Source organism: Mandrillus leucophaeus, unplaced genomic scaffold, assembly GCF_000951045.1.
Source record: "Mandrillus leucophaeus isolate KB7577 unplaced genomic scaffold, Mleu.le_1.0 Scaffold391, whole genome shotgun sequence".
In the NCBI taxonomy this organism is placed as follows: Eukaryota; Metazoa; Chordata; class Mammalia; order Primates; family Cercopithecidae; genus Mandrillus; species Mandrillus leucophaeus.
The window spans coordinates 773,351-781,905 of NW_012104154.1; positions in this window are offsets into that span (position 1 = coordinate 773,351).

Below are 8,555 nucleotides of genomic sequence, written 5' to 3' on the forward strand. Positions count from 1 at the left end.
TGGGAGCCCTGTGAGTGCGCAGAGGAATGGAGAGTGAGGATGTGGAGCTTGTAGGTGCTCCACACCTACCAGTGTGAGGCCAAGCAGCCTGCCTCTAGACCTCACAGTAGGAGGAGCTGTGGGTCCAGCAGAGAGCTCCTTTCCTTGACACCCCTGAGATCTGAACCTTTCTCTAGGTATTCATACATGCTGGACAAATAGGGCAAGATCTTCTACTAGCAAGATGTACGTGGTCCAACATATAGCCCAGATTTATGTGGCCTGTCAATACACACACTAACCCTTGCTGCTGTTAGCTCTCCTCCTTAATAGCTAAGAGCACTGACTTTTCCTTAAGCATGTTATTCTGGAAAAATCTAAGTGATGCCTGCTCTGGTCTGGCCATGTGACAGTCCTTCCAGAGGGACTTACGTGTTCCTGTGGGTTCTGGTACTGGAAACGCCTTATACAGGGAGATGTCTCACACTTAAGTTGAGCAAATGATTTCCCTTCTCGGCTTTTTCATGGTGGATTCACAGGCACATGGTTTCTGTCTGAATGTGTAGAAAACAATTATCTCATCCCATCCACTCACTGTCCTGACTGTCAGAACCTGCCCTTACAAGTCCCAAATCCAGCTGTGTTTCTTCTTCAGTTACAAAGGGATGTGGAGGATGATGTATTTTAAACTGTCACTGGGGCAAAAGACAATAGGAATCAACAATTCAATTTTTCTTTAACTTTGTTAACAGAAACTCATTTTTATCAAGCTGTATTGGCAATATAAAAGTAGAAGCTAGAAGGGAAGCAGTGTTGCCTATAATTTGGGTCTGGTCCTGAACATACGCTTTCTTATTTCTCGCACCCATTTAACCCAGCCCAAATCTTATATATTTCCTACATCATTCATTGTTTTGTGCTTGAAAAACTATTTTTCTGTACATTCATCTTTCTCTGTGGGCTTCCTATTCCTTGACACTCTTTTTGATATCAGAGTCAACTTTCTCCTGAACCTGTCCAAATATTCTCTTACTTATTATTGAATGAATGCATTGGCACTCACAAATTAGAGTAATTTCCAAGCTAATAAGTACTCTGGGCAGAGCCACAGACACACACAATCACATACCTATACACACACACACACAGGTGTCTCCTGGCATCCCCTGCAGCCTTTGGCTTCACACATAGCACATCATAATGCTGTTGGGAATGGGGGCGTTTCTCCACTAGGTCCATCCAAGCACCCAGATTAAAATATGGTGACCATTTTATCATTTTATCACATCCGAAAGGAGAAGTCACAGCCTTTAAAATATAGGTGCACTTAAATGAATAATTTTAAGCTGAATATGAGCGTGGAAATCCAAGGTACATGATAACTGCTGGCCTGATGTTCTCATGGCACAGTCTTGATTAATACTTTTTAGCCTACTGCTATATGTTTACCGAACCCCTCAGGACAAATTTAATTGGTTCTGAAAAAGCCTGAATATGCCACGTTATTCTAGAAGATGGCAGTAACAGGTTGGGTGACCTGTGAAGCAGATTCGTGATCAAAATGAATGATTGTTTGTATGTTAAGCCTCTGAGTCTGGGTGTTTTTTATGCAGAAGTACTGAGGTCTGGGACATCCCTGTGGGCTCCCCATCTTCCTATTCCAGCAGGGATACCCAGTCCTGTTTCTTCCTTAGGCCATCAGCCTCCACAAAATCACAGAGCACAGTGAGAGATAATCTATGTTATACACCCAAGAGGTCCAAAAATTTGGTTCCAAAACTTCCTACTAATGTAGAAAAGCATAAGGAATCTTGGCTCCACATAACCATCAATTTAGTGCACATTTTGAAATAATTTCAAATGGTAATTTCAAAATAATATACACCAATATTTTGAATATATTACTATGATATATTATGTACTAATATGTTAATAATTAATATAAATGATAACAACATTTATTATGGAAACTTCCCCTGAAGCTCATGGTAGAAAATCATGCTAGTCCTTGTCTGCTGGCAGGAAATAAGGAAATAAATGTAGAGTATCTAGATTGAATCTGAACCAAGTATAATATATCACACAGCTGCTGGCACCTGATGCATCTGTTGGCATAACATGAAGACATGATAGTCTTTCTCAGATGAATAATTATCTCTTTGGTTTAACAGGGACTATTTCATCCAGTTAGCAGTCCTTATATGCAAAAGGATGAAGATACTGGACAGGACAAGCCACCTGTGATGAGGGCTGCAGGAATGTCACGAGATCTCCCTTACATGTGTGTGGACTTGCTGTAGGTGGCATGAATAACCGTGGCATGATAGTGATAAGTATATAAAATAAGGGGAGAATTCAATCATCATTACTTGTTTTCTTCCCTCCTCTACCTGCAGAAACAGCACCACAGTCGCTTGGGAACCTTTCCAGCAACTCTCCAGAACTGATGGAAGATCAGATACGAGGTAGCTGGCAGGCAATGACTAACTAGCCGCTGCAGTTAAGAAAGTTAAGAAGAGGTATAAAACCCCACTGGTTGGTAGGCCCTCACTCTCCATAATGACCTGATCCTCTGTGTGTTTATATAATGGGAAACCCAGAAAGAAAATGCTCTATTCTCACCACTGTGTGTCTGAATTGTTACTCTTCAGCTTATTTCTGTTATTTCCAAACTCTCGGATTGGAAGCATATCCCTGCAGCTGAAGAAATAACATTTCTCAGTGGACACTACGGTGGCCTGTATGTTCCAAAGACAGCACCAACAATACATTACCAATCCACAAGAGGCAATCTGATGGTCAGACCCTTTGACCACTTTGTCCAACAGAACACAGCAGGGGAAATGCTGTTCCACCCGTGGTTGTCCTTAACAGGTCCAGGAACTTTCACTTCCTGCTTTGTGGAAGCCAAGCGCCGTGAAAGAGGTATGGCGATCTGAAGACCACCAACCTGTGAGGAGTTCAGGCTCCACTGACAGGCCCTGAAGGATGAGGATGTCACGTGGAGAGAGAAAAGCAAGGAGCAGCACCAAGTAGTTCTAGCCAGGTGGAGCAGAGAAGAACCATCCCAGACAAGCCCCTGAAATATTCCAGACACACAAACTCAAGAGTTTTAAGTCATTACTGGTTTGTTGAGATTCCTGTGACTCAGCAATAGATAACTAAAACAGGTTCCAGTGTTTACCCTAGTTTTGCCCAATCCCAATCTTCAATGAAGGATGCCATTTGACCATGAATTAGCCGCTGTGTCCTCTCAGGGAGCATGCGGGCAGCAAGTTTGTGATGTTTACTAAAGAAACACTCCATGTTTGACCCATTGCACTGGACACAGATGGCTGCCTTGAGAGTCAGGGCTCCTGTGGTAGATATGTCTTTATTTTATAAGAAGGATGACCATATTTTATGAACCACAGACCCAGGAATGTGGTTTAACAATTCTAGATGCAGTTAGGAGGCAAGAAGGCTCAATATTTTAAATCAGTACTGCCCCAGAAAATACGGAAAGTATACTGGTTGTGCTTACTGTCTGTCTTCTTTTATAAACAAACCTTGGACAATTTATGTACCCTTCATGTTTCTACTCTTTCGCTAGTAATAAACGACTACATCCTTCATAGATTGTGGAGATTAAATGAGATAATTCACACATAATCAGGAGACTACGTGGCACACTGTAGAAGTACTCCATAAATATTAGCTAATTACATTTTTACAGTTGCTATCTCTTTATGTCCCTTTCATATACCTTAAGTATAGTTAACTGTTCAATAAATATTTGTTTATGGAAGTTAAAATTCTTTGTTGTGATTATAGAGTCTATTAGTTGGCTATTGTTGTGTAACAAATTGTCATAAACTTAATGGCTTCAAGCAACATCCATTCATTATCTCGCAGTTCTGTAGGTCAGACGTCCAAGTGGGCTCAACTGCGGTCTCTACTTAGGATCTTTCAGGGCTGAAATTTTGGCCGGGCTGGGCTCTAATCAAGGTTCTGAGGAAGAGTCTGCATCTAAGCTTGTTCAGGTTGATGGGAGAATTCCATTTTTTTGCTATTGCATGACTGACTTCTCCATTTCCTTGTTAGCTGTCAGTCAGGGGCCACTCTCAGTTCCTAAGGTCATTTGCATTCTTTGCTCCACGGCCTCCTCTATCTTCAAAGCCAGTAAAAGTTCATCAAATACTTCTCATACTTGGAATCTCTCTGACTTCCTCTTCTTCTACCAATCGATAAAACTCCACTTTAAAAGAATAGATTTAGGAGGTACAAGTGCAGTATTGTTACATGTATATGGATATATTGCATCATGGTGAAATCTGGACTTTTGTGTACACATCACTCAAATAGTGAACATTGTACCAAATAGGCAGTTTTCAACCTTCACCCCTTCCCCTCTCCCCATCTTTTGGAGTCTCTAACGTCTACTATTCCACTCTGTATGTCCGTGCATACCCAGTGTATGCCTCCCACTTACAAGTGAGAACATGCAGTATTTAACTTTCTGTTTCTGAGTTATTTCACTTATGATAATGATTCCAGGTCTATCTATGTAAAACTCTACTTTTAAAGGGCTCATATGTTTAGGTTAGGCCCACCCAGATTATGTTTTTATTTTAACATCAACTCATTAGTGACCTTAATCACACAGGTAAAATTTCTTTGCTATATCACTTAGCCTAATCGTGGATGCAGCACTGGAGGCAGAGATCAATAGGGCCACCTACAGTTCTGTCCACCAGAGTACAAACTCTGGCCCCATAATTTACTCTCACTTGCAGAAAACATTTACCTGCTCCCCAAGGTTTCCAACAGTCTCATCCCATTATCACACTAGGTAAAGTCCAGAATCTCCCCAGCTCAAAAGCTCAAAACTCATCACCTGCTTATCTGAATCAGGTGTCGATAAAGTTTCTGAGCATCACCCATTAAGTACAGCTCCTGGGGCACAATTTGTCTCCACCTGCACACCTGTGAAATAAAAGATACAAGGTATCTTTCTCCAATACTGCCAACACACAATGGTGGAAAGAATAACAGTTACAGAACTCAAGTCCAAAATTGGGGAAATGCAAGGTAAAAAGGAGTCATTTGTTTCAATCTGTTTTGAAACCCAGTTGGGCAAAATCCACCAGGTCTCAAAGTCAGGTAACCTGTGTCTCTCAGCTGCTCTGGGCTTTCATCTTCAACTTCTGGGCTCCTGCTTTAGCTCTCAGAGTCATGCTCCATTTTTCACAAAAGGTGACATGTGTTTGCTGCTGGGGAATTTTATCAGTCTGCTTTTGCCATTTTGTAATATCTATATTCCATTTAGTCCTAGTTGGCATCTTTATTTTCTGCTAATGTTTTTTGTTAAAATATTTCCACGAATACAATGTTTTTTTTCGAAAGCGTGTGGGCCTTGAGTGTATTTTCCCTGGGTTTCTCTGCATTAGACAAGAGCTGTACACACAAATCTTTCTCTAATAATCTCTTCTCTATCTTTGGCTTCTGCTTAGAGTGCTGAACACCAGTGTTTTTAAGCTTCCCAGAGCCTCTCTGGTTTGATTAGATGATCTACACGGAACACTCTTAATTCCTTGGAAGAGTCATTATGTGGCTGAACACACTAAACTTCTGAGCTTTTCAGGGTTTCAGCAAAAAGCTGCACAAACACATATTCAGCCTTTTCTCTATGTCATAATTTTGGCATCCATCTCTGACTTTTAGGGGTATTTTTCGCCACCTGGAGAGGCTAAACTTTTGAAATTATCAAGTCATTGTCCCTTCAATAAGTCTTCCTTCAATTTATCTCTCTTCTATTACATTTTGCCGTAAAAAGCAAGAAAAAAACGAGCAGCACCTTCAACACTTTGCCTGGAAATTTCCTTAGCTATACATTCCAGTTTATTACTTATGAGTTCTGCTTTCTACATAACAACTGGACACAATTTCACTAAACTTTCTGCAATTATATAACAAGGATCTCTTTTCTTCAAGTTTCCAATACTGTGTTTCTCACTTCCTTCTTGGCCCACATCAATAGTATCCTTAAAGTCCAGATTTCTACTAGCAATCTGTTTAAAGTGATTTGGCTTTTTCTATAATGTTCCTCACTTTTTTCTGAGACTTCACTGGCAGAGTCTTTAACACCCATATCTCAGTCAACCAATCAAACTATTAGAGTCCTTTCTAACCCATCACGTTAAAACACTGAGTCCATACTCTCAGTGAGCCTGTATCAGTAAATCCAGACTCATACAAGTCTATATTCCTTCCACTTTGATGCCACACCCTTAAGATCCATTCTCACATATATTCCCCAGGTTTCTGTCACTATAAGCCAGAAACATCACATAGTTCTTTTGGTGTCCATCACACCTCTCTGTGGGTCACAACTTGTACCTCACCTTAGGGTCTACTGGGACTTAAGCCTCATAGTAGGTCTCTCGGTCCTGAGGAGGATCAGCAGTGCCTACAGGGTCACTAGGTCAGAAAAGCTCGTTGTAAGTCTTCAGTAAAGCGGGGTTAACCTCAGGCAGGGGGAACAAGCTGCTTCTACTGTTGTACTGAGGGTCCCCAAGACAACTCCCCACTTCAGTAATTAGCTAGGAGGACTCAGCATACAGTTGTACTCACTGTTATAATGTATTACCTCAAAAGGATAAAAAAGCAAAATTAGCAAAGAGAAAAGGTAAATAGGACAAAGTCTGGAGGAAACTAGGCACAGCTTCCAAGCATCCTCTCCCTGCAGAGTCACACAGCCTGGACTAATTTCTCCAGCATCTAATTGTGACAACACCTGTGAAATGTCATCTACCAAAGAGGCAGACCAGGGTTTTTATTGAGGGTTATTCACACAACCAGTCTCTGCTTAGCACATACCAAAATTCCAGAGTCCCAGAAGGAAAATCGGTCTCAGCATAGATCAAATTGTTTGCACAAACAGGTTAAACAGTGTGAGCAACCTTTGCCATTTAGGGAATGGGGAAACTCTCCCAAAATCCAAGTTCCCAGAAATCAGCCAAGGCTCAACCTTATAAACAGACCTTTCTAAGGGGAACATTCTCAGGCCTTGCTCTGTTAAAACTCTTTCCTACACAGCTGTCAATGAAGACTTGGTAGAATATAGGGGTTTGAGGTGCCCAGTTTCCTTGCATCTGTTCATATGTCCCTACTCCAGTTTTCAAAATTCCACTTCTTCCTAGTCAGTGCTCTAAATTTCACAAAAGACAAATTGTGAGGTAAGGAATTCAATTTGCTTTGTAATTCAGCCATGACAGAATCAGACTCTGGGTTTAATCAGTTGCTACAACAATTGGGGGTGCTTCTGGCATGTGGTAGGAAGAAAATAGGGATGCTAGACATCCCACAAAATAACAAACTTCCCCTCATCTCATATGACTTTTGAATGCCTATTTGGATTTTCACATAGATGGAGAAACCTGCTTATAATGATATGAGCCAATAATCTAACTCTTTAGGTGTAAATACAAGGGATATTTTTACATGGGTTTAAAATTCATTGACACTTCCAAGAATATATCCATTGTGTAAATTAAGAGGAGATTGTTCTCTGTTTTGCTTGGAACTTTACCAAGAGCAGCTCATCATTTTAGAAAATCACATTCCTGATGACAAAACTACTTGTGATGCTTGAGTCACAAAAACAACACTTGTATCCTCAGTCTGCTTTCATGACTGGGGCATTCAAAATGATTGTGTGTGTGTGTGTGTCTGTGTGTGTGTGTGTCTGTCTGTGTGTATTTATTTCCAAATGCCAAATATAAAAACAAAAATTTTTAGTTGAATATTGGTCTCCTTTTCTCAAATTAAACCTTTTTAAGTAGGTACAATAATCTATTAATAATTATCTCCTTGTCTCTTAGTGATGTACTATCTTTTCTTTGTTTTTATACTTTAAGTTCTGGGGTACCCGTGCAGAACGTGCATGTTTGTTACATAGGTATACATGTGCCATGGTGGTTTGCTGCACCCATCAACCTGTCATCTACATTAGGTTTTTCTCCTAATGCTATCCCTCTCCCAGCCCCCCATTCCCCAACAGGCCCTGTTGTGTGATGTCCCTGCCTCTGTGTCCACATGTTCTCATTGTTCAACTCCCACTTATGAGTGAGAACATGCGGTATTTGGTTTTCCGTTCCTGTGTTAGTTTGCTGAGAATGATGGTTTCCAGCATCATCCATGTCCCTGCAAAGGACATGAACTCATCCTTTTTTTATGGCTGCATAGTATTCCATGGTGTATATGTGCCTCATTTTCTTTATCCAATCTATCATTGGTGGGCATTTGGGTTGGTTCCAAGTCTTTGTTATTGTGAACAGTACTGCAATAAACATACGTGTGCATGTGTCTTTATAGTAGAATGATTTATAATCCTTTGGGTATATACCCAGTCATGGGATTGCTGAATCAAATGGTATTTCTAGTCCTAGATCCTTGAAGAATTGCCACACTGTCTTCCACAATGGTTGAACTGATTTACACTCCCACCAACAGTGTAAAAGCATTCCTATTTCTCCACATCCTCTCCAGCATCTGTTGTTTCCTGACTTTTTAATGATTGCCATTCTAACTGGCAT